This window comes from Rhincodon typus, chromosome 19 (assembly GCF_021869965.1).
Source record: "Rhincodon typus isolate 14 chromosome 19, sRhiTyp1.1, whole genome shotgun sequence".
Taxonomy (NCBI): domain Eukaryota; kingdom Metazoa; phylum Chordata; class Chondrichthyes; order Orectolobiformes; family Rhincodontidae; genus Rhincodon; species Rhincodon typus.
In genome coordinates, this window is record NC_063350.1 from 1,461,925 (window position 1) to 1,488,354 (window position 26,430).

Here is a 26,430-nt window from a genome sequence, read left to right on the forward strand (position 1 = left end):
TCCCCGCCCCTGTCTCTGTGGGACAGCGAAGCTGCTCTCTCTCCCCCTGTCTCTGTGGGACAGTGAAGCTGCTCTCTCTCTCTCTCCAGACTGTCACCGGGTCTCTGCCTTTGGTCCTGATGGTCTCCTCAGAATTTCCAAGAGGTTTCAAGAAAGATCAGTCTGCAGGTGAATCCTGTTTTATACCTATTTTGGAGATAGTAGGAACTGCAGATGCTGGAGAATCTTCAGAAGGGTCCAGACCCGAAACGTCAGCCTTCCTGCTCCTATGATGCTGCTTGGCCTGCTGTGTTCATCCAGCTCCACACCTTGTTATCTCTTATACCTTTTTTGGGTGGTTTTCTGGAACCTTCTATGATTCTGGCCAATCAAGGAGACTCACTTAGATAGTTTGAAACCTGCCAATTGTTTAGATGACACGCTACTATCAGCTTCTCTGTGTAACAGGACCCAGTGGGTTTCTGTCTGAGCCCTCCTTTGTTTAGTGGGTAAGTTGTTAGGGGGATGTCTGTCCAGGGTAACTGTTATCTTTTACATTATACTAATGTCATTAGCACCTGCCTGCTGTGTTTGCACTGTGCCTGGTGTGTGGGTTTTGTGATTTTGTGAGTTTCATCCAGCCAATGTACCCAGCATTCCTTGCTGTTTGGCCAAGTTAGTAACCTATCTGTGGGCGCAGGGCAGGGATACAAGAAAAGCCATAGAGGATTCCAATGTATTTCTTTCTTATTCTTCACATTTGGAATATTGCGTACAGTTCCAGTCGCCACATTACAAGAAGGATGTGGAGCCTTTGGAGAGGGTACAGAAACAGTTTACCAAGATGTTGCCCGGTTTGGAGGGTGTTAGCTATGAGGAGAGATTGGACAGACCTGGTTTGTTTTCACCTGATTTTCGAAAGCTGAGGGGCGTGGATAGAATGGATAGTCAGAGTCTTTCTCCCAGAGTAGAAATGTCAATTACCAGGGGACAAAGGTAAAAGGGGGAAAGTTTAAAGGACGTGTGAGAAGCAGGTTTTTTACACAGAGGGTGGTAGGTGCCTGGAATGTGCTGCCAGAGGGGGTGGGGGAGACAGATACAATAGCAATGTTTAAGACGCATCTTGACAGATACAGGAATAAGCCGGGAATGGAGGGATACGGACCACAGTAGAGTCATGGTGGGCCGAAGGGCCTGTTCCTGTGCTGTACTGTTCTTTGTTCGTCACTGGCACTGCCTTGAGCTGAGTGATTTGCAGAGTCAACTACCTTGTTGTTGGTAAGGAGTCACTTGCAGGCCCAGATAAACTTCATTCCCTAAAGGGTATGAGTGAACCAGATGGGTCTTTGTGACAATTGATGTTAGTTTCTTGATCACCATCACTGAAACTAACTGTTGGTTCCAGATTTTATGAATTGAATTTCAGTTAAACTGAATGAATTAAAATGCAGCAGCTGCTGTGGGGGGATTTGAACCCACTGCCCGCGAGCATTAGCCTGGGCTTCAGGAATGACCCATCAACTGCTACCAGCTGAGAACCTTCGTTTTGAGGCTTTTGATGGCATGGGAGCAGAGTGAGTGGCCAGAGCAGAGGCACATGGATGAGGCTGATGAGAGCTGATCCACTCTGTTCACAGCCGTTAAAATTATCATCAAAATGCAGCATCCAGGAGTACATTTAAAAATAAACCTGTGTAAGTAAATCTACTTAACTCCTGTGTGAATCCACGTAAGGGTCAGAAAATGTGGAACTGCCCGTCTGAAAAGCTGCAGATTCTGGGAGTCAGCCAAATCTTTTGCGAATGGACTGGATTATTGGATCAGGCCATGAGGGAGAGGGAGTGAAAGCGATAGATAGAGCTGACATGCTGGTCAGGAACGGGTGAACAGAATGGTAGACCAGGCTTGATGGACTGAATGGCCTCCTCCTGCTGTTATTTGAAGATAAAAGGGACTAAGTTAAATGGTCTGAAGAGCCTCGTATTGTTACTGAATTTCAAGGCCAGACTTGGTACACAGTGCCTGCGGAATGGGAGGCACAAAGAGACGGTGATGGGATTGTAGGGACCAGGTACATCAACAGGGGAGACACAGGAAGGGGAGAGGTTCAAACAGGGTCATTGTTTAATCGAAGCAGTGAGACAGCTGGTGCAAGCCTTGTGAAGTTTTCTGTGAAGAAGTTCCAATGTCCAAAATGCCAGAGTCAGATGGCACTTCCATTAGAGCATAAGAAATAGGAGCAGAATTAGGCCATTTGACCCATCGAGTCTGTTCTGCCATTCGATCATGGCTGATATGTTTCTCAACCCCATTTTCCTGCCTTCTCCCCATAACCCTTGATCCCCTTTCTAATCACGAACTTATCTATCTCTGTCTTAAACACACGCAGTGATTTGGCCTCCACAGCCCTCTGTGGCAATGAGTTCCACAGATTCACCACCTAATTCCTGAAGAAATTCCTCCTCATCTCAGTTCTAAAGGGTCATCCCTTCACTCTGAGGCTGTGCCCTCGGGTTCTAGTCTCTCCTACTAGTGGAAACATCTTCTCCATGTCCACTGTATTCAGGCCTCCCAGTATTTCAATCAGATTCCCCCCTCATCCTTCTAAATTCCACTCCCTGCCTTCTGCCAGTTAGCCAATCCTCTATCCATGCCAGTACCTTACCCCTAACATCATGGGCTCTTGTCTTATTTAGCAGCCTTCTGTGTGGCACGTTGTCAAAGGCCCTCTGAAAATCCAAATCGATCACATCCACTTTGTCTAACTTGCTCATCACCTCCACAAAGAATTCTAACAGATTTGTCAGGCATGGCCTCCCCTTGACAAAGCCATGCTGACTTAGCCCTATTTCACCATGCATTTCCAAGTACTTTGCAATCCCATCCTTAATAATGTACTCTAAAATCTTCCCAATGACTGAGGTCAGGCTTACTGGCCTATAGTTTCCTGTCTTCTCCCTCCTTTCTTAAACAGGGGTGTGACATTCGCCGTTATCCAATCCTCTGGCACCATCCCTGTCCCCATTGATTCCTGAAAGATCACCACCAATGCCCCTACAATCTCCTCAGTGGTCCCCTTCAGAACTCTGGGGTGTAGTCCATCTGGTCCAGGTGATTTATCCACCTTCAGACCTTTCAGCTTCCCTAGCACCTTCTCCTCAGTGATGGCCACTGCATTCACCTCTGTCCCCTGAATCTCTTAAAGTTCTGGTACGTTGCTGGTGCCTTCCCCTGTGAAAAATGATGTAAAGTTCCTATTCAGTTTCACCATTTCTATGTTCCCCATTACTACTTCTCCAGCCTCAATCTCCAGCGGTACAATGCCTACTCTTGTCTCTCCCTTACTTTTAAATATCGGAAAAAAAACATTTGCAATCTTGTTTTATATTTATAGCTAGCTTACTGTAATAGTTCATCCTCTCCACCCTTATTGCTTTTTTGAATTGTCTTCTGCTGGTTTTTAAAGGCTTCCCAAGCCTCCGACTTCCCACTAACTTTCATCACATCGGATGCTTTTTCTTTCACTTTTACACTATCCCTGACCTCCCTTGTCAGCCATGGTTCCCTCATCCTCCCCTTAGTGTGTTTCTTTCTTCTTGGGATGAATTTCTGCTGTGCCTCCCGAATTACCCCCAGAAACTCCTGCCATTGCTGTTCCACCGTCTTCCCTGCCAGGTTCCCCTTCCAATCAACTCTGACCAGCTCCTCCCTCATGTCTTTGTAGTTACCTTTACTCAATTGGAATACAGTTACATCTGATTCCATCTTCTCCTTCTCAAACTGCAGGGTGAATTCTATCGTATTATGCTCACTGCTCCCTAGGGGTTCCTTCACCCCAAGCTCCCTAATCCAGTCCACCTCATTACACATCACCAAATCCAGAACTACCTGTTCCCTAGTGGGCTCTACCACAAGCTGCTCCAAAAACCATTGGGTAGAAATTCCACAAATTCCTTTTCCTGAGATTGGCTACCAACCTGATTTTCCCAGTGCACCTGTGTATTGATTATTGATTATTGTAATAGTGCCTTTCTTACATGTCTTTTCTATCTCCTGATTTATTTTCTGCCCCACATCCTGACTACTGCTAGGAGACTTGTACATCAGGATCCTTTTACCTTTGTGGTTCCTCAATTCTACCCACACAGATTCTACGCCTTCCATCTCATATCACTTCTTGCTGTCAATTTAATTTTAGATCTTACTGACAAGGTAACCTGACCCCTACTCTCTATCTGCCCATCTGCCTGTGCTCTCGATAGGACGTGTATCCTCGGATATTTAGTTCCCAGCCCTGATCCCCTTGCAGCCACGTCTCTGATACCCACAGCATCGTACCTGCCAGTTTCAATCTGTACTACAAGCTCATTTACCTTGTTTTGTATACTGCGTGTATTTAAGTACAACACCCTCAGTCCAGCATTGGCTGCCCCCATGCCCCTCTTCCCATAGTTGTCCCCATACCTGCTGTGCCTGAAGTTAGATTCCTGACTCTTTCCATACACTCTGTCCTATCACTTGTTCTGGGAACTTTAACAACCTGTGCCGAGCCCTTCCTCATTGAACTTTTTCCATAATTTCATACAACCCAACTCACTGCAGCGCCCCCCTGCCCCCCCACTATTTAGTTTAAAGCCCTATCCATTGCCCTAGTGCTGTGATTCGCCAGGATTCTGGTCCCTGATTCAGGTGAAGCTCGTCTCATTTGAACAGCTCCCTCCTTCCCCAGTGCTGATGCCAATGTCCCATGAATTTGAACCTGTTTCTCCCAAACCAACCTTTGAGCCACGCGTTTACCTCTTTAATCCTGTAGACCCTGTGCCAATTTGTTTGTGGCACAGGTAGTTATCCAGAGATTATGACTGTTTTTGGTTATGCTTTTTAATTTGGGTCCTAGCTGCTCATATTCTCTCAACAGAACCTCTTTCCTCTTTCTGCCTAAATCATTGGTATCCATGTGGACCACAATAACTGGATCTTTCCCCTCATATTTCAAGTTTCTGTGCAGCCCAGATGTGAAATCCTGAACCAGGGTACCAGGCAGGCAACCCAGGCTTTGGGACTTTCAATCCTGGCCACAGAACAGTGTCTATTCCTCTGGCTATACTATTTCCAATTACAGCTACATTTCTGTTTTCTCCCACCTCTTGAATGGCTCCCTGTACCACGTTGTTATGGTCAGTTTGCTCATCCTCCCCACAGCCCCCACTCATCCGCACAGGGAGCAAGAATCTCAAACCTGTTAGACACACTCAAGGGCTGAGGCTCCTTCAGCTCTACCTCCTGGAAATCTCTACCTGCTTGGCTGGTAGTCTCACACTCTTGTCCCTGATCACTGACCGGGTTCGAGGTAGAACATAGAACATAGAACAGTACAGCACAGTACAGGCCCTTCGGCCCACGATGTTGTGCCAAACTTTTACCGTAATCCTAAGGTCTATTTAACCTCCACCCCTACCTTATACTATCATCCATATGCCTATCTAATAGCCACTTAAATGCCCCTAATGAGGCCGACTCCACTACCCTCTCCGGCAATGCATTCCACGCCCCTACCACTCTCTGAGTAAAGAACCTACCTCTGACGTCTCCCCTATATCTACCTTCACTCACTTTAAAACTATGCCCCCTCGTAATAGCTACCTCCACCCTAGGAAAAAGTCTCTGGCTGTCTACGCTGTCTATACATCTGATCATTTTGTACACCTCTATCAAATCACCTCTCATCCTTCGTCGTTCTAAACAGAAAAGCCCTAGCTCTCTCAACCTTTCCCCATAAGACCTTCCCTCCATTCCAGGCAACATCCTGGTAAATCTCCTCTGCACCTTTTCCAACACTTCCACATCTTTCCTGTCATGAGGCGACCAGAACTGGACACAATACTCTAGATGTGGCCGAACCAGGTTTTTGTATAGCTGGAGCATAACTTCACGGCTCTTGAACTCAATCCCTCTATTAATGAAAGCTAACACACCATACGCCTTCTTAACAACTCTATCCACCTGTGTGGCAGCTTTCAGGGAACTGTGGACATGAACCCCGAGATCCCTCTGCTCCTCCACACTGCCAAGAATCTTTCCGTTAACCCTGTATTCTGCTTCCAAGTTTGTCCTTCCAAAATGAATCACCTCACACTTTTCAGGGTTAAACTCCATCTGCCACTTCTCAGCCCAGCTCTGCATCCTATCAATGTCCCTTTGTAAACTAGAACAGCCCTCTGCACTGTCCACAACTCGACCCACCTTCGTATCGTCCGCGAACTTACTAATCCACCCTTCCACTCCTTCGTCCAAATCATTTACAAAAATCACAAATAGAAGAGGACCCAGAACAGATCCTTGTGGTACACCACTCGTAACTGAGCACCATGTTGAATATTTTCCGACCACTACCACCCTTTGTCTTCTAAGGGTCAGCCAATCCTGAATCCAATCTGCCACATTTCCCCCTATCCCATGCCTCCTTACTTTCTGCATGAGCCTACCATGGGGAACCTTATCAAACGCCTTACTTAAATCCATGTATACCACATCCACTGCTCTACCTTCATCCATGTGTTTGGTCACCTCTTCAAAGAATTCAGTAAGGTTTGTGAGGCATGATCTACCCCTCACAAATCCGTGCTAACTATCACGAATCAAACTGCGCCTTTCCAAGTGATCATAAATCCTATCTCTCAGAGCCGTTTTCAATAATTTGCCCAGCACTGACGTAAGACTAACTGGCCTGTAATTTCCAGGGTTATCCCTATTCCCTTTTTTGAACAAGGGAATGACGTTTGCCACTCTCCAATCTTCCAGCACTATACCTGAGGACAGTGAGGACGAAAAGATCATCGCCAAAGGCCCTGCGATCTCTTCCCTCACTTCCCATAGAATCCTTGGATAAATCCCATCACGCCCGGGGGACTTATCTATCTTCAAGTTCCTCAAAATTCCTAATACATCTTCCTTACTAACATTGACCTCCTCTAGCCTACCAGCCTGTTTCACACTGTCCTCCTCTACAACTAGGTCCCCCTCAGTTGTGAATACTGAAAAAAAGTATTCATTAAGGACCTCTCCTATCTCTTTAGGCTCCGTGCACAAATTCCCTTTACAATCCTTGATCGGCCTTACACTTTCTCTGGTCATTCTCTTATTCCTCACGTAAGTGTAAAAAGCCTTGGAGTTTTCCTTGATCCTATCTGCCAAGGTTTTCTCATGCCCCCTTATAGCTCCCCTAAGCCCTTTCTTCAGCTCTTTCCTGGATAACTTGTATCCCTCTAGAGCCTTTTCCGTTCCTTGTTTCCTAAACCTCACATAAATATCCTTCTTCCTCTTAACCGGTCGTTCGACCTCTCTTGAGAACCATTAATTAATCTCAGGGATGTGACTGCCTTCTGAAACACAGCGTCCAGGTAACCCTCCCCCTCCCTGATGTGTCTCAGCGTTTGCAGGTCAGACTCCAGCTCATCAGCTCTGAGCCGGAGTTCCTCAAACAACCAGCACTCAGTACAATGTGGTCCCTGTCAGCCATAATGGGGCCCACTTCCCTGGGTCCAATGGCCTGGATGCAGGGCACACATCTGAAGCCCAGGATCAATAGGGGCCCAGGCCCCGGCTAGGTTTGTGGTGGGGTGGGAGGTGGTGGTGCTGTAGGTGTGGAGGGGGTTGTGATTTCTGAAGGCACAGCAGGAGATTGGCTGTCAGCTTGTAGCCCTCTCCCTCTCCCTAATGTGGGGAAAGAGATGGCGGAGGGGAGGATCTGGAAGAGACGGAGAGAGAGGAAGATGGCAAGTGGATGATAGGAGGGTGGAGGGAACCAGAATTTGAGGGCGAAAGGGGAACGTGGTGATAACTGAGTACATTCTTTCCACGATATAACGTTTAGAAGTGAAAACAGGAAGTGGTTTGTGATCTTGATGCTTATTTACCTGCAACTGTGCAAAAACTGTTTGTGGTTTCTGTAACACTGCTCCCGTGGTACTGACACTGACTTGAGTCAGCATAGCAGTGAGTGAGGGAGGGAGTGAATGAGGGAGTGAGTGAGTGAGCAAGGGAGTGAGTGAGGGAGTGAGTGAGTAAATGAGTGAGTGAGTGTGAGTAAGTAAATGAGTGAGTGAGTGTGAGAGAGTAAATGAATGAGTGATTGAGTGAATGGGGGAAGATTGAAATCTATGCTACCCAATGTCCCATTGGTGATCATTCCAAGCATCAGACAGATGGGGTGGGAAAGGCCAGTGAAGCAAGTGTAGGGAGTTCTGATCCCAAAGATCAACTTTGAGGTGGGATCCCTCTGCAATCTGTATTGAAATTCAATGCAGAATTCCAGGTTTGTGATCTCCTGTGCTCCACTGTTGGTTTTCCAGGAAGGGGTAAGAAAACCCCTCAACAGTCAGATGTGCATTGGCACAGTGCCAAGGTTAACCCACGGTCAATGATGCCCCTAAGTAAACGCATCCTCAATCCAGGCTTTAGATGTCGGAATTGGAAATATCACTGATATTCCATCCACTCCCATTCCTCAAACCAAATGATTTTTGAAGTTCCAGATTCCTATTCTTAAAGATGTCTTTGTTGACTGGTGCATCTGATGCATCTTGAGAGCATATCATTTCAGAGTAAGCTGCCCACAAGATTAACCACAGTTTAAAATAGAAACACAGTGATGAATAACAAGGAGTGTGCTGCAAGCCTTGGTCACATGGCAGAAGGATTCATAGGTTCATACAACACAGAAAAGGCCCTTTGGCCCATCCAGTCTGTGCTAACATAACTGCAATTAATGATGTGCTAACCCCAATTTCCTGCACTTGTCTCATATCCTTGAATGTTATTATATTTGAAATGCTCATTCAAATATTTTTAAAGGTTGTAAGGTTTCCAGCCTCCACTGCCTTCCCAGGCAGTGCATTCCAGATCCCCACCACCCTCTGGGGTTAGAGATGGGGCAGGGCTAGGGGTGGGACTGGGGTGTTGAGCCTGGGGGAGGTGCCTGGGAGGTGGGACTGGAATAGTGTTGGGGGTAGGGTGGGGGTGGAGCTGGGTACTGAAATGCAGGTCTGACTCTGTACTATGGCAGCCATTACTGGGGCTCCTTCGGAGGGCTGAAGAAGGCCAGGCTATGACCATCACCAACTAGAGACAATCTAACCACCATCCCTTAACATTTTATTGTTAATTATTACAGAGCTGGGCAAAGAAGTGGTAGATGGAATTCAACCCAGAAAAGTATGAAGTGATTCATTTTGGAAGGTCGAATTTGAATGCAGAATACAGGGTTAATGGCAGAATTCTTGGCAGTTGGAGGAACAGAGGGATCTTGGGGTCCATGTCCATAGATCCCTCAAAGTTGCTACCCAAGTTGGTAGGGTTGTAAAGAAGGCATATGGTATGTTGGCTTTCATTGACAGGGAAATGGAGTTTAAGAGCCACGAGGTTATGCTGCAGTTCTATAAAACCCCGGTTAGACCACACTTGGAATATTGTGTTCAGTTCTGATCACCTCATTACAGGAAAGATGTGGAAACTTAAGAGAGGTGCAGGGGAGATTTACCAGGATGCTGCCTGGACTGGAGGGCAGGTCTTATGAGGAAAGGTTAAGGGAGCTAGGGCTTTTCTCATTGGAGCAAAGAAGGACAAGAGGTGACTTGATAGAGGTTTACAAGATGATAGAGGCATAGATAGAGTGGATAGTCAGAGACTTTTTCCCAGGGCAGAAATGACTATTATGAGGGGGCATAATTGTAAGGTGTTTGGAGGAAGGTATAGGGGAGATGTCAGAGGTAGGTTCTTCACACAGAGAGTGGTGGGCGTGTGGAATGCGCTGCCAGCAGTGGTAGTGGAGTCAGATACATTAGGGACATTTAAGCGACTCTTGGATAGGCACATAGAAGATAGTAAAATGTAGGGTATGCAGGGTAGTTTGACCTTAGAGTAGGATAATAGGTCGGCACAACATCATGGGCCGAAGGGCCTCTACTGTGCTGTACTCTTCTATGTTCTATGTTCTATTCAATGGTGTTACCATCACTGAATCCCCACTCTCAACATCCCTGGGGGTTATCATTGACCAGAAACTCAACTGGACTCACCACATAAACGCAGTGGCTACAAGAGCAGGTCAGAGGCTGGGAATACTGCAGCGAGTAACTCACCTCCTGACTCCCCAAAGCCTGTCCACCATCTACAAGGCACAAGTCAGGAGTGTGATGGAATACTCCCCACTTCCCTGGATGGGTGCTCAAGAAGCTCAACACCATCCAGGACAAAGCAGCCTGTTTGATTGGCACCACATCTACAAACACCCACTCCCTCTACCACCGACGCTCAGTAGCAGCAATGTGTACTATCTAGGGATGGGCAATAAATGCTCGCCCAGTCAGTGATGCCCATGTCTCATGAGTGAAAAGAAAGAAAATCACAATGAATGGTGTGCCTGATGTTGCACTGTGTTCTGTTGAGCAGTGTCTCGTGTCTCTTACCTGTCCTAGAGAAACCTCTTACCTGTCCTAGAGAAGCCTCAGTATAGAGTCATAGAGCTTACAGCATGGAAACAGACCCTTCGGTCCAACTAGTCCATGCCAACCAGATATCCTAAATTAGTCTAGTCCCATTTGCCAGCATTTGGCCCATATCCCTCTAAACCCTTCCTATTCATGTACCAGTCCAGATGCCTTTTAAATGTTGGAATTGTACACGCATCACCCTCTGCGTAAAAAAGTTGCCCCTTAATTCCCTTTTAAATCTTTCCCCTCTCACCTTAAAGCAAGGCCCTCTAGTTTTGGACTCCCCTACCCTGGGGAAAAGACTTGATTATTCACCCTATCCATGTCCCTCATGGTTTTACAAACATCTGTAAGGTCACCCCTCAGCCTCCGATGATCCAGGGAAAATAGCCACAGCCTATTCATCCTCTCCCTATAGTTCAAACCTTCTAATATCCTGGCAACATCCTCGTAAAACTTTTCTGAATCCTTTCAAGTTCCATAATGTCTTTCCTATAGCAGGGAGACCAGAATTGAACACATGCTCCCACGAGGAGTTTGAACAGTTCATCAACTTTATTAACATCTTTCACCCCAACCTCAAATTCACCTAGGCCATTTTTGATACCTCCCTCCCCTACCTGGATCTCCCCGTCTCCATCTCTGGTGACCACCTCAACACCCATTTCAAACCCACTGACTCCCACAGCTACCTCGACTACACTTCCTCTCACCCACCCTCCTGCAAGAATGTGATCCCCTATTCCCAATTCCTCTGCCTCCGCTGCATCTGCTCCCAAGACGGAGCGTTCCACTCCCGGACATCCCCAGAGGTCCTCCTATTTCAAGGACCACAATTTCCCCCTCTGGGATCAAAAATGCCCTCAACCACATCTCTTGCATTTCCCATACTACTACCCTTAAAACCCCTCCCACCCAACAAAAATAAAGACAGAATTCCCCTGGTCATCATCTACCACCTTTGCCTGACACAACCTGTCCATCTTCTCTCCCACCATTCTGCCCCTCCCATCTCACTGACCAATCCCCACCACTGCCTACCTGCACTCACCTATCACCATCCCAACTACCTTCCCCAGCCCCACCCCTCCTCTCTCTATTTATTTCCCAGCTCCTTCCCCCTGAAGAAGGGTCCCGACCTGAAACATCACCTTTCCTGCTCCTTTGATGTTGTCTGGCCTGCTGTGTTCCTCCAGCTCCACACCTTGTTATCTCAGACTCCAGCATCAGCAGTTCCTACCATCTCTGGGTTTACCTGCTCCCCGGGGAGGGGTTAAATTTAAGGGGGGCATAGGGAAGGATGACACTGATCTGATAGGCCAGTTTCCTGCTGGATATATCCAGCACTGTAGTGGGGAGAAAGCAGAGTTATCGTTTCAAGTCTAGTGTCATAGAGTCACAGGGATACAGCAGAAAACAGACCCTTCGGCCCAATGCATCCATGCAGACCAGGTTTTCCAAACTAAACTAGTCCCATTTGCCTGCTTTTGGCCCATATCCCTCTAAACCTTCATATCCATGTATTTGTCCAAATGTTTTTTAAATGTTGTAATTGTACCCACCTCTAACAGCTTCCTCTGGCAGCTCATTCCATACACGCACCACCCTCTGTGTGAAAAAGTTGCCCCTCAGGTCCCTTTTAAATTATTCTCCTGTCACCTTAAAGCTATGCCCCTCTAGTTTTGGACTCTCACGTCCTGGGGAAAAGAGCTTGGGTATTCACCTTATCCGAGCCCCTCATGGTTTTATAAACCTCTATAATGTCACCCCCCAGACTCCTACAGTCCAGAAAAAAAAAGTCTCAGCTTGTCCTTATAACTCAAACCTTAGTAATATTCTTGTAAATCTTTTTTACACCCTTTCCAGTTTAATAACATCTTTCCTATAAAACAGGTTGAAATGTTAACTCTGCTTTCTCTCCACAGACACTGTCAGACCTGCTGAGTTTTTCCAGCAATTTCTCTTTCAATTTTGTTTCAGGTATTCATCATCTGAAGTTTGTTATTAAAATCCTGCTGGATAGTTTCAGGAATGTGCTGCCTGGGGGAATGGTGGAGAGATTCCACAGGACATTTCAAAAGAAAGCTGGATGTTCATTTGAAAGTGAAGAAGTTAGAGGGTTACAGAGATAGGGCTGGAGAATGGGACTTGCTGGGTAGCTCTTTTGGGAGCCAGTACAGACATGATGGGCTGAGTGGTCTCCTTGTGTACTGTAATAGTCAATGATTCTATAAGTTACTCCACAAGGATCTGTTCGCATTTGAAATTTCATCATTAATTTTTACCAAATGGTTGATATGATTGAGAATGAATATTTATAATTAAATATTAAAATCATTGATACTTTGGGAAGCAGGGCGTGGAACTGAAATGATGGAGTCACTTTGGAGGAGGAGCTGGGAAATATTACCGCACCACTTCTGGTTTGAGGCTGTAATTACAGTCTGACGTGTTTACATTGCCACTTTCCATTAGCATGTGCACAATAGAATTAGAATTTTAAAACATATTACAGATTTCCTTCACTTTCTACTACAATGCCTATGTAGTTAGGCCAAGTGGTCACTGAGTATTGCCTATTGAACTGTAGAAGGCATCACATTTAAACGTTTCTGGAGAAGGGTCTCGACTCGAAACGTCAGCCTTCCTGCTCCTCTGATGCAATCTGGCCTGCTGTGTTCCTCCAGCTCCACAGCTTGTTATCTCAGGCTCCAGCATCGGCAGTTCTTACTATCCCATTTAAACATTTAATGTTCTCATTGTGATATGATTTGTCAGGAGGGATTTCTAACGAAAATCTAGGCTAATTATCTTCCCTTTGCTGTCTAAAACTTACAGACGTTCCTGTGGTATGTCATCACAATGCTGCAGTATCACCGAGTCCTCCAGAGAAACTACTTTGGGAGTGCAGTGCCTACTCTGACGGTTATTAAAGCAGCTGCCCACCCACAAACAGTGAGGAAATGACTGAGCCCTTTTCGGTCTTAAACCAGACACCAGACCAAAAGCTGAGATTTAAAACTGGAAATTGCCTGTTTTGTGTGAATTGCTTTCACAGTAGATGGAACAATGATTCTGTAGTTGAGATGCTTTTTTCTGGGACACACTCCAATCCTGCTCTCTCTGTGCCATTCTTACTGGATTTTGAGAGACTGTCAGTTATTCTGGAGGGATAATCCAAAGTCTGTGACTCAGTAAATTGAAAGACCCTGCGCATTGTGTTCCAAAAGATTTGGGCGTCAAGGAAACATAGTCAAAATCCTGCAATTCTTTCTGATAATGTAACTGCTTATGTCCTGAGAAGGAGATCTGAATGAGAGGCCTTCAGTCAGGACCATATCCCGTAAGGATGTAGCAGAGGTTGTTCAGGGCTAATTGACAGCACCCTTCACCCCTCACCAACTGCTCGCTGAGGTGAGTATCAGGTGCCATCTGATGGAACACTCGAAACTCCATCCCCGAGGTGTCAAAACTAAACTGTCAGCCATAAGCACAATCCATCAGTCTCGAGATGGTGACAGAGCCATTGTCCATTCCACAGCAGATTTACAAACCATTCACAATCTCTTCAATTCCACAAACACGAATGAATGAAAAGCTGAATGTCTGATGCCAAAAAAGCAATCTGTTTAACCCACATTTGGCCAGCCACAGATTTGAGCTTCTGTAACTGTTGAAGGGGATTCTCTGGGATTTGTTGAGCAATTTCTCAGATCTTGTCACCCACTGCTCTCAAAAGGCTCCCAATAATGAAGCAGTTTTTTTTCTTTATTCATTTACAGGATGAGGGTGTCACTGGCTAGGCAGCATTTATTGCCCATTCCCTAATTTCCCAGAGGACAGTTAAGAATCACCCACATTGCTGTGGGTCTGGATTCACATATAGGCCAGACCAGGTAAGGATGGCAGTTTCCTTCCCTAAAGGAGGTGTAAGATAAGACCAGCTGTAAAGCTCAGCGTTTAGCAAACTACACGGTGAGTGTTAGCCAGTGTAAATGTGCAACAGGGAAGGTAAGTGTGGAGAAGAGAGTATATTCATTGATAGTGAGCAGTTTTCAGCAAACAAGAACATGGCTCAATGTTGTTTCTTTGGGATCTGGGGGTGAAGGTAAACTATGTTGTCCACCTCATCCTTTTAACCCTGTTTTTCGTGGTCTTTATGGTGGGGAGGGGAAGGTTATACCAGTGCAATGGCCAGGACGATGGTTTTATTGGGTTGTGGTGCAGGTGGAGAAAGTGTTGTTGGAATTCGAAGTAGCAATGACCATAGTTATGTGTAAAATAGAACGATCAAGAGAGAAAGCACGAGAGCCTCTGATTGAAGAGAGCAAGGGAAAGTTCTTCCTGGGCCTTAGCAGGCTGGGCCGGTCTGTGCGTCTATTCCCTCCTGGGTCAGTCTAGGACTGCCGCATGGACAGGCGGGTTAAACGTCACTGTGAACAAACCCGCCAGCTGTCTTCCACAAGAGGACAAACACAACGGTGACTTTGAACAGTCATAATCAAAGTTTATTTCTGCACTGGGGCACTGATTACGAGCAGCAACAGGCTTATTTGCTCAGTGTCAAGAGACATCGTAAAAAGTAAATGTTTAACAGTTTAATGCCACCTTCAATGGGAGCCGCGACAGTGACTGAGCGAGAACAACATACACTGATAGCAACCTGAAAGTCTCAGCCTTGTTCACCTGTCAGTCTCCCACAGAATGTCTCACCTAGAAACACTGGGTGAAACCATGGAAAGATAAAACTGGGAAAATGTCCAGAAATATTGATTAAAGTATAAAGTACAGCAAACTCCTCCAACATGATAAGAAACATTAGAGATGTAAAAGCAGACAGAATGTGAGAGAAAAAATGAAGATGGTTGTGATTGTTGGAGGTCAGTCATCTCAGCTCCAGGACATCTCTGCAGGAGTTCCTCAGGGTAGTGTCCTCGGCACAACCATCTTCAGCTGCTTCATCAATGTCCTTGCCTCCATCATAAGGTCAGAAGTGAGGATGTTCGTCGATGATTGCACAACATTCAGCACCATTCACAACTCCTCAGATACTGAAGCAGTCCATGTTCAAATGCGACAAGATCTGGACAATATCCAGGCTTGGGCTGACAAATGGCAAGTAACATTCACGCCACACAAATTCCAGGGAATGACCATCACCAATAAGAGACAGTCCAACCACCACCTTGATATTCAATGACATCATCATTGCTGAATCCCCCACTTTCAATATTCTGAGGTTACAGGATTTTGACCCAGCAACAGTGAAGGAACGGTGATAAATATCCAAGTCAGGATGGTGAGTGTCTTGGAGGGAAACTGGCAAGAGGTGGTGTTCCCATGTATCTGCTGCCCCTTGTCCTTCTAGATGGAAGTGGTTGTGGGTTTGGAAGGTGCTGTCTGAGGATCTTTGGTGAATTCCTGCAGTGCATCTTTTAGATAGTACTCACTGCTGCTACTGAGTGTCGGTGGTGGAGGGAGTGGGATGTTTGTGGATGTGGTGCCAATCAAGCGGCTGCTTTGTCCTGGATGGTTTTGAGCTTCTTGAGTGTTGTTGGAGCTGCACCCATCCAGGCAAATGGGGAGTATTCCATCACACTCCTGACTTGTGCCTCGTAGATGGTGGACAGGGTTTTGGGAGTCAGGAGGCAATGGCCTAGGAGTATTATCTCTAGACTATTAATCCAGAAACTGAAGTAATGTTCTGGGGACTGGTGTTCAAATCCTGCCAAGGCAGATCATGGAATTTGAATTCAATAAAACTCTGGAATTAAGAGTCAACTGATGACCATGAATCCATTGTCATTTGTTGGGAAAACACCATCTGGTTCACTAATGTCCTTCAGGGAAAGAAATCTGCTTTCCTCACATGGTCTGGCCTATGTGTGACTCCAGACCCACAGCTATGTCATCAACTCTGAACAGCCCTCAGAAATGGCTTAGCAAGCCACTCAGTTCAAAGGCAACTAGGGACACGCAATAAATACTGGCCAGTCAGCAACACTCCCCTCCCACAAGGAAATGAAAAGGAAAAGGTGAGTTACTTGCCATAGTATTCCCAGCATCTGACCTGCTCTTGTAGCCACTGTGATGACAAGGTGTAGAGCTGGATGAACACAGCGGGCCAAGCAGCATCAGAGGAGCAGGAAGGCTGACGTTTCGGGCCTAGACCCTTCTTCAGAAATGGGGGAGGGGAAGAGGGTTCTGAAATAAATAGGGAGAGATGGGGAGGCGGATAGAAGATGGATAGAGGAGAGGATAGGTGGAGAGGAAACAGACAGGTCAAAGAGGTGGGGATGGAGCCAGTAAAGGTGAGTGTAGGTGGGGAGTTAGGGAGGGGATAGGTCAGTCCAGGGAGGACGGACAGGTCAAGGGGGCGGGATGAGGTTAGTAGGTAGGAGATGGGGGTGGGGCTTGAGGTGGGAGGAGGAGATAGGTGGGAGGAAGGACAGGTTAGGGAGGTGGGGACGAGCTGGACTGGTTTTGGGATGCGGTAGGGGGAGGGGAGATTTTGAAGCTTGTAAAATCCACATTGATACCATTGGGCTGCAGGGTTCCCAAGCGAAATATGAGGTACTGTTCCTGCAACCTTCAGGTGGCATCATTGTGGCACTGCAGGAGGCCCAGAATGGACATGTCGTCTGAGGAATGGGAGAGGGAGTTGAAATGGTTCGTGACTGGGAGGTGCAGTTGTTTAGTGCGAACCGAGCGTAGGTGTTCCGCAAAGCGGTCCCCAAGCCTTCGCTTGGTTTCCCCGATGTAGAGGAGGCCACAACGGGAACAGCGGATGCAGTATACCACATTGGCAGATGTGCAGGTGAACATCTGCTTGATGTGGAAAGTCTTCTTGGGGCCTGGGATGGGGGTGAGGAGGGAGGTGTAGGGGCAGGTGTAGCATTTCCTGCGGTTGCAGGGAAAAGTATCGGCTGGAGGGGAGTGTGGAGCAGACAAGGGAGTCACGGAGAGAGTGGTCCCTCCGGAAAGCAGATAAGGGTGGGGAGGGAAAAATGTCTTTGGTGGTGGGGTCGGATTGTAGATGGCGGAAGTATTGGAGGATGATGCGTTGGATCTGGAGGTTGGTGGCGTGGTATGTGAGGATGCGGGGGATTCTGTTTTGGTTGTTATTGCGGGGAGGGGGTGTGAGGGATGAGTTGCGGGAAATGCGGGAGACACGGTGGAGGGCGTTCTCGACCACTGAAGGGGGGAAGTTGCGGTCCTTGAAAAACGTAGCCACTGTGTTTATTTAGTGAGTCCAGTTCCGTTTCTGGTCAATGGTACCCCTCAGGATGTTGATAATGGGGGATTCAGTGATGGCAATTGCATGTCAAGGGGCAGTGATTAGATTGTCCCTCATTGGAGATGGTCATTGCCTAGCATTTGTATGGCATGAATATTACCTGCTACTTTTCAGCCTGAGCCTGGATATTATTCAGATCTTGCATTTGAACATGGACTGCTTCAGTACTTTGGCTTTGATGACACCTTTGTGAAGTGCCACGGGATTTTGCTAACATCAAAGGTGCTATGTAAATGCAGATTATTCTTGTTGAATCTGCTTTTGAGCTCAGCGCATCCCAGGACTCAGTGGGACATCAGTAGGCTCAGTTGGGATTTTAGGGTAATTATAGACCATAGATTGAAATCAGCCAGCTCTCACAGCCCTGTGAGCTGAGAGCCTTCTGTGTGGAGGTGAATCTGTTTGAGCTAAGATTGAGGGGACAGCCACATAAATTTCTCAATGAGAATTAAACTGATAGGATGGGGTTGATTAGTTCATGTTATGCAGCAAGCATCTGCTTTCGAGCGATGTATTGGGATTCTACCAACTCACTGTCCTGCCAAAAATCACAGGACACATTCCAAACTGACCATGCGCCAAATGTCTGATTAATAATGACCATCTCCTGAGTCAGTGAGACTCATCAAAGCCCTGTCACCCACCGTCCGCTCTCCATCTCAGTTACTCACAGAGGAAATCGACTGGTGTCTGCTTACAAATAAACAGGGAGGTAAACATATGCATTAAATCACTAGTACATGTGAGGGGAGAAGGATTTCCTGAGCTAATTGCTTTCCGTTCTTCACTCTGCCAGTGCCTTGAACTTCTAACAGTCAAGAAAGCAACAGACACACAACACACACACTCACACACTCACACACCCACACACACAACACACACACTCACACACATAGATACACACAACACACACACTCACACACATAGATACACAAACAGACACACACACACACATAGATACACAAACAGTCACACACACACACACACACACAGATACACAAACAGTCACACACACACACACATACACAGATACACAAACAGTCACACACACACACATAGATACACAAACAGTCACACACAGACAGACAGACATGCGCACATACAAACACACATTGACAGTCACACATAGATACAGAGACACATCAACACAACGATACATGCACTGACCACATCTGTATAGACACACATGCACACTCACAAACATATGCAGACTGTTTAAAAAAAATTAAAACCCATGGTATCTTGTGGAATACAGCAACTGGATACAAAATTGTAAAGGAAGACTGTTTCCATTTAGATTCTATAGGGCTTGGTGCTAGGTGCCTCCTTCATATGGCAAAAACAAAGGTTGTGATCATGGTCCAGCTCTCTCTTGGGGAAAGCTGCCTAGTGGTGGTTTAACCTCAGGGCCACCATACCTCAGGGTGAGGGGAGAGGTTGAGAGGGTGGGTCTTTCAGGATAGTTACTCTGCATTGCAAACCAGGCGACTGAGCTAACGATTTGGACATAATTGTAGCAGCATGTTTACAGACAAAACAAAACTTGGCCAAGTGGTTAACGGTGCGGAGGACACCTATAGACTGCAGAAGGTCAGGTGGGCAGAATAGCAGCAAATGGAATTCAATCTGGAGAAATGTAACATGATGCATCTGGGGAGGTCAAACAATGTAATGGATTACAGAAAGCAAATGGAAGAATACTGAGAGGTGTACAGGAAGTAGCAGAATTGGCGTGGGTCCCTGAGGACAGCTGAATAGTGTGATAAAAAGTTTAAGACAGCATAAGGAACCTTTCCTTTACTTATATCTACAATTTAATTCATGGAATGTGCACGTCATAGGCTGGAGCAAGTTCTGAGCACAAGTCTTCAGTACTCTAGCCGGAATGTTGTCAGGGCCCATAGCCTTTGCAGTATCCAGTACCTCCAACCGTTTCTTGATATCACATGGAGTGAATCAAATTGGCTGAAGACTGGTATCTGTAATGCTGGGGACCACTGGAGGAGGCTGAGATGGATCATCCACTCGGCACTTCCGGCTGAAGATTGCTGCGAATGCTTCAGCCTTATCTTTTGCAGTGATGTGCTGGGCTCTTCCATCATTGAGGATGGGGATATTTGTGGAGCCTCCTCCTCCACTGAGTTGTTTAAATATCCACCACCATTCACAACTGGATGTTTCAGGACTGCAGAGCTTAGATCTGATCCGTTTGTTGTGGTATCACTTAGCTCTGTCTGTCACTTGCTGCTTTCGCTGTTTGGCGTGCAAGAGGTCCTGTTTGGTGGCTTCATCAGGTTGATACTTCACCTTCAGGAATGCCTGATGCTGCTCCTGGCATGCCCTCTTACACTCTCCATTGAACTAGGGTTGATCCCCTGGCTTGATGGTAATGGTTGAGTGGGGGATATGCCGGGCCATGAGGTTACAGATTGTGCTGGAGTACAATTCTGCTGCTATTGATGGCCCACAGCACCTCATGGATGCCCAGTCTAGAGTTGCTAGAACTGTGCGAAGTCTGGCCCATTTAGCACGGTGATAGTGCCACACAACACAATGGACGTTGTTCTCAATGTGAAGGCGGGACGTCGTCTCCACAAGGACTGTGCGATGGTCACTCTTACCGATACTGTCATGGACAGATGCATCTGCAGCTGGCAGATTGGTAAGGATGAGATCAATTATGTTTTTCCCTCTTGTTGGTTCCCTCACCACCTGCCGCAGACCCAGTCTAGCAGCTATGTCCTTTTGGACCCGACCAGCTCGATCAGTAGTACTGCTGCTGAGCCACTCTTGGTGGTGGGCATTGAAATCCCCCACCCAGAGTACATTTTGTGTCCTTTCCATCCTCAGTGCTTCCTCTAAATGTTGTTCAACATGGAGGGGTATCGATTCATTAACTGATGGGAGGGCTGCATTACCAGGAGGTTTCCTTGCCCATGTTTGACCCAATTCCATTTAACTTTGTGGGGTCTGGAGTTAATGTTGAGGACTTCAAGAGAACTCCCCCCTAACTCTATGCCACTGTGCCGCCCCCTCTGCTGGGTCTGTCCTGTTGGTGGGACAATTCATTAGCTGAGGTATAGAATGTAAGAGCAGGGAGATTATGTTGGCACTGAGAAATCATCAGTTAGGCCACAGCTTGAATAGCGCATGCATTTCAGGTCACCTTGTTTCAGAAAAGATGCAACTAGGCTAGCAAGGGGAGAGAAGAGATTGATGAGAATGTTGCCAATGCCCGAAAACTACAACAATGTGAAAAGGTTGGAGATGCTGGAATTTTCCTCCTGGGAAAACAGCAGGCTGAGGAGGATTTGCACTATGTTGTGAGGGGTCTGATACTGTGGCTGGGAAGGGCATGTTTCCCTTAGCAGATGGGTCAGTGACTAGGAGTTGTGGATTTAAGGAGAAGGTACCAGGATGAGTGGAGAGATAAAGCAAGGCTTTGATCACCTAGAGGGTGGTCAGGGTCTAGAACGCTCTGATGAAAGGGGGCACAGGCAAAAACAATCAGGACATGTTAGAGGAGTCTGGATATAGTCCTGAAATCTGGGAACCTTCACTGGTACCAACCAAATGCTGCCTCACCAGCGATGCCCTCATCCCATGAATGAATAAAGAGAAAATAAATAGGATTAGGCGAAGCAGCTCATTTCTCAGCCAGTGCAGGTATGATGGGCAGAGTGGCCTTGTTCTGCGCCATAAGTATTTGGAATATCTGAAGAGGAGAAATGTTTAGGGATGTGGAGACAGGATGGAGGAAGGGCAGTTGATCCTTGCAAGAGATGTAAAGACCATGTCATTTTATTTCTCTGTATTTTGAATTCTGGATTTCAACAGGAAAAGATCTGCTTAAACACAAAGGATTGTTGCTTGAAAGTAAGGAACCTGATCTTGTGAACAGTGTTTACACAGCTGCTGGTTCCAATAGGAGATGAAGTGTAGTTTGCAGACAAGCTGGAGCTGAAAGGTCATATACAAATGGAGCTTTGGTTGGTAACAAGTCGCTGATTGGTCAGTGTTCTGATGATCAGTAATTGATGAGAAAGGCCTTCTGCTTGCCAAAATCTATGTGATTAATGCTCAGGTAGTTGAACAGTTCAGGGTCATAAACAAGATTGTGAGAAGACTTCAGACCTCCATCAGTTCAGGAGTTCTCTCTGTTCTCTGCAGTAAAAGCCTCTTTAAGCTTTTTGTGGGGTGCACAGTGGCTCACTGGTTAGCACTGCTGCATCATAGCACCAGGGACCTGGGTTTGATTCCAGCTTCGGTTAATTGTCTGTGTGGAGTTTGCACATTCTCCCCGGTGTCTGCATGGGTTTCCCCTCACAGTTCAAAGATGTGCAGCTTAGGTGAATGCTAAATTGCCCATAGTATCCAGGGATGTGTAGGTTAGGTGGGTTAACCATGGGAAAAACAGGGTTACAGGGATAGAGTGGGGGGATAGGGTGTTGGTCTTTGGTGCAGTTTGGAGGATCAGTGTAGACTTGATGGGCTGAATGGCCTGCTTCCATGCTGCAGGGATTCTATGATTCCCAGCATGAAGAAACGAACTTATCTTTCCTTCCACAGTTGCTGCGAGCTGTGACTTTTAACTAAATAGGTCAGAGAACTTTTCTAAGTGAACCAGCCACCCTGTGCCTCCCACAAACCAATGGAAACATCCAGAGAAGGAAGACTGAACAGCAAAGTTCAAATCAGTACAAGAGTCATCGCAGCAAATCCTGTGACCAGGAACCATCGAACTGATCTCCCGTCTTTCCATTATTTCTCTGTCTATAAATTCTGTGCCTGTGGACTTCCCTCCACTCCACCTGATGAAGGAGCAGTGCTCCAAAACTTGTGATTTCCAATAAACCTGTTGGTCTATAACTAGTGTTGTGTGACTTCTAACTTTGTCTACCCCAATCCAAAACCGGCACCTTCACATCACATGTATGTAGGTGAGAGAGAGAGACTCCCTCACACATACATACACTGGACTCACTCATATGCATACACGCACACGCACATGCACAAACTAACATACTGACACAAATACAATCCAATTGGGTCACTAGATCATTAGTACAGGAAGGTCGTTGTCTGAGATTTTCCCTGTCCCGTTCCTGGGTTACTGAAGCCAATTGAAATACGCCCAGCACATGAAATATCAACAAACTAGGCACAGGGACCAAACATGGGATCTTTGTGTTCCTGTCTGATTCAGCTCCACTTTGAGAAACCACTATGTCATTGCAATTAAAGATGATTCAGTGTCTCAACAGTCCATTTTCCCTTGACCCAGTTTGTGGGACCAAATGAACTCTGATTGATTTCGCTGAATTACAAACTCCCCAGAAAATAGATGATGTTGGCCATCAGTGATAACGCTGCAGTTTTGAACAAGATGAGACTTTTAAACATAAGTTCTGTTGATGATTGGTTGCAGATGTTGAATATGTTGTTTGACTGTTTTGGCTGAAGGACAGGGTCCTTATAGAATAAAGCCCAGACATAACATCTGCTACCTGATGGTGAATTCATGGTGAAATGGCTGTCTGTTTCTATCATGTGTTTAGTTAAAGTAAATGTGTGAGGGACTGAAAGTAAGCCCCAGGGAGGGTGGACACTCATCATATTGACTAGCCAACCAGACAAACCAACCAAGAAATGTCGAATTTCCTTTTCTAGTTCTTTGCCAAATTCAATTAGAAAAGCCACAGTTCAGTTTTCCTTTTGAAATAAAAGCGAGGCTGAATTGAGGCAGATTCCCAAGAATCATGTTGGCTTTGGGAACAAATGCTGTTTCCGCATTGGGAAACAGGATGGGAAGCTGGAGACTGGGATCATTGACTCAGCACTGGACAATGGAAGTTCATTAAAAACTTCCACCTGATTAAATAGAATTTACTTTGTCACTCAGGCACTAAAATTCCTGCTCATGGATGTCTCTTCCGGTTGATCCCAGGTCATGTGTATTTCCTCTTTGGGGGTCATCTATGGGATTAATATCTTCTGGTAGAAATATGGAATGTTCAGGTCTCAAAATCCATCTGATTGGTCCCTCAATCGTTGATCACAGGTTTAATCTACTTAGCACCTGAGTGCTGTGGTGGTGCAGTGGTAGTGTTCCTACCTCTGAGCCAGGAGGCCCAGATTCAAGTCCCACCTGCTCCAGAGGTGTGTTGACTGATGCAACAAAACAGAGAACAACTGGGAAATTATGAACTCCCAAGATTCTCAAAGAATCTCAGTGACAGTGTCTGGTTGTATACGCTGCTGTGTTATCGCAGCAGGGTTCAGTCTGGGCCCAAGCAAAGCTGGGTGCAATCACTTGGGTCGATCTGATCACAGTTACTTGCTGCTTGAAGTCAATGGTGGTTCATAGGCCAGCAACAGACTGACCCTGACACCGGGCACTTGTACCTTCACTTCCCTCTCTTACAATTTGGGTGTGTGTGACTTCTCTGGAGTAGATTAAAGATCGCATGGGACCATTATCGAGAAATGCAGCTGTGGTCCTCTCGGGATCTGGTCTGCATCGATTCCATCATCATGGAGCTCTTTCTGGGAAATGCTGACCACTGTCTTCCCAAAATAATATCAGAGTAGGTGGAGGCCATTCAGCCCCTGGAGACTGCTCTGCTATTCTAGATCATGGCTGATCACCTACCTCCACTGGTTCTGGGTTCCAAACCCAGGGGAATCGCAGTTTTATGCATCTGCTCCGTCAGTCCCTTTCACACTTTTGTAACTTTCTATGAGGTCATCTCATTCTTTTCAAAGCCAGAGAATCCAGGCCCAGTCTCCACAATCTCTCCTCACTCAACAGTCCCACCAGAAAAAAAGAATTATAACAATAATAATATGTCCTTGCTTGTTCCTCAACATATTGCCCCAGATAACTATCTTAAACACATTCCAAAAATTTTCCTCCACAGCTTTGCATATCAGAGCATACGCATCATTACTGCAGACCCTTCCCACAAGTACCACTCTTTGTTGCATTGCCTCATACTTTCCCAACAGCAACCTCCATCCCCCCTACCACACCCTTCAGAGAAACATAGGAATTGGGGCAGGAGGAGGCCATTTAGCCTTCGAGCCTGCTCCCCCATTCAATATGATCGTGGCTGATCCTCCAGGTCAGTCCCCTGTTCCTGCCCTTTCCCTGTACCCCTTGGTCCCTTTAGCCCCAAAAACTGTAGCTAACTTCCTCTTGGAAACACTTGATAGTTTGGCCTCAACCATTTCCTGTGGCAGAGAATTTCACAGGCTCCCCAACCTCTGGGTGAAGGCATTTCTAATCTCAGACCGAGAATGGCCTGACCCAGTCTTCGCCAATGCCAGGCCCTTACTCCAGCCACCCCTTCTCCCAGTGTCAGGCACCTGGATATAAGTCAGTAATATCTGACAGATTTCTGATCAAGGTGACAGAACCCCTGTCCTTCCTTTGCCATTTAAACCCCTCCTGTACTGTTCTTGCCACCAGGGTGAATGGATTAAATTATTCCTAAAGGTGCTGTCTGTAGCTCCTGCTGTGTGGCATTGAGAAACAGTCTGAAAACAGAGACGGAAAATAAAAGTGGAGGTGGGGTTGGGAAGAGCAAAGGTTAACTGAAAGAATAAATAATCTGCATGCAACAGATCAAACTGATAATTCTTGTGAAATGACAGCTGTTGTAAACAGTTTCACATTTAGTCCAATTATGCTGGAAGGTTAATGATTACACATCATTACTTCACTGCAAAAGTACAGCTGAATAGTTTATAAATGAGATCAAGGCCAAACTGAGAGACCGCAGACATTCCACGGCCATTCATTCTCGTTATACTTCCCGCAATTCAGCTCAGTTCCCGCGCTTTCTTCTATCATGGGAATCAATGAGGAGGAAGTGATACAGGAAATGGCCATCAGTCTCTACCTATTTAAAAACTCTCCAGGCCACATTTACTACAACACAAACACTTTCCTCTGCTATAGTTACGAGATGGCGTGAGCTGGAAATGTATTGGTTCTACAGAAATTGGTGGTTTACACATCTCCCCCCACAAAACGACTGCTGATTATGTTTGGGGGGTGGGGGTGGGGAGTGACTTTTAAGTTTCATGATTTTAAAAATTCAACTGTAGTTTTTTAGAAACAAGAAAAGAAATTGCTTGGAAAGATCTGCAGGCCTGGCAGCATCTGTGGAGAGAAATCAGAGTTAATGTTTCAGCTCCAGTGACCCTTCCTCAGAACTGATGGTAGCTAGGAAAATTTTTTTTATGCAGAAGACAGAGTGGGGAGAAGGGAGTAAGGAATAAACGATAGGTGGGGATAGAGCCCAAAGAGAGAACAACAGTTGGACAGGCAAAGGAGTGAATAATAGTCTGCCTAGGAGGGTTGAATAGCTGCAAATGGAGTCTATTAGTGGCTAACAATGGGTTGTATGTAATAGCAGACAATGCAATATCAAGAACTGGTATGTGGGGGTTGGGGTGAGGACTTGGGACAAGGTGCCTCAAGCCCTGAAATTATTGAGCTCAATATTGAGTCCGGAGGGCTGCAGGGTCCCCAAGCGGAAAATGAGGTGTTTTTCTTCCAGCGTGTGTTGGGCTTCACTGGAACACTGCAGCAAGCCAGAGACAGAGATGCTGGCCAGGGAGCAGGGTGGTGTGTTAAAGGGGCAGGCAACAGGTAGT

General features: G+C 46.3%; 1 long non-coding RNA gene across 1 annotated transcript; it reads left to right on the forward strand.

Moving 5' to 3' along the window:
- The first annotated feature begins 14 nt into the window (after positions 1-14).
- Positions 15-22,609, forward strand: LOC125485434. Its single transcript, XR_007264166.1, has 3 exons — positions 15-168; positions 13,308-13,883; positions 22,336-22,609. It is a non-coding gene; the product is annotated as an uncharacterized LOC125485434 (long non-coding RNA).
- The last annotated feature ends 3,821 nt before the right edge of the window (positions 22,610-26,430 follow it).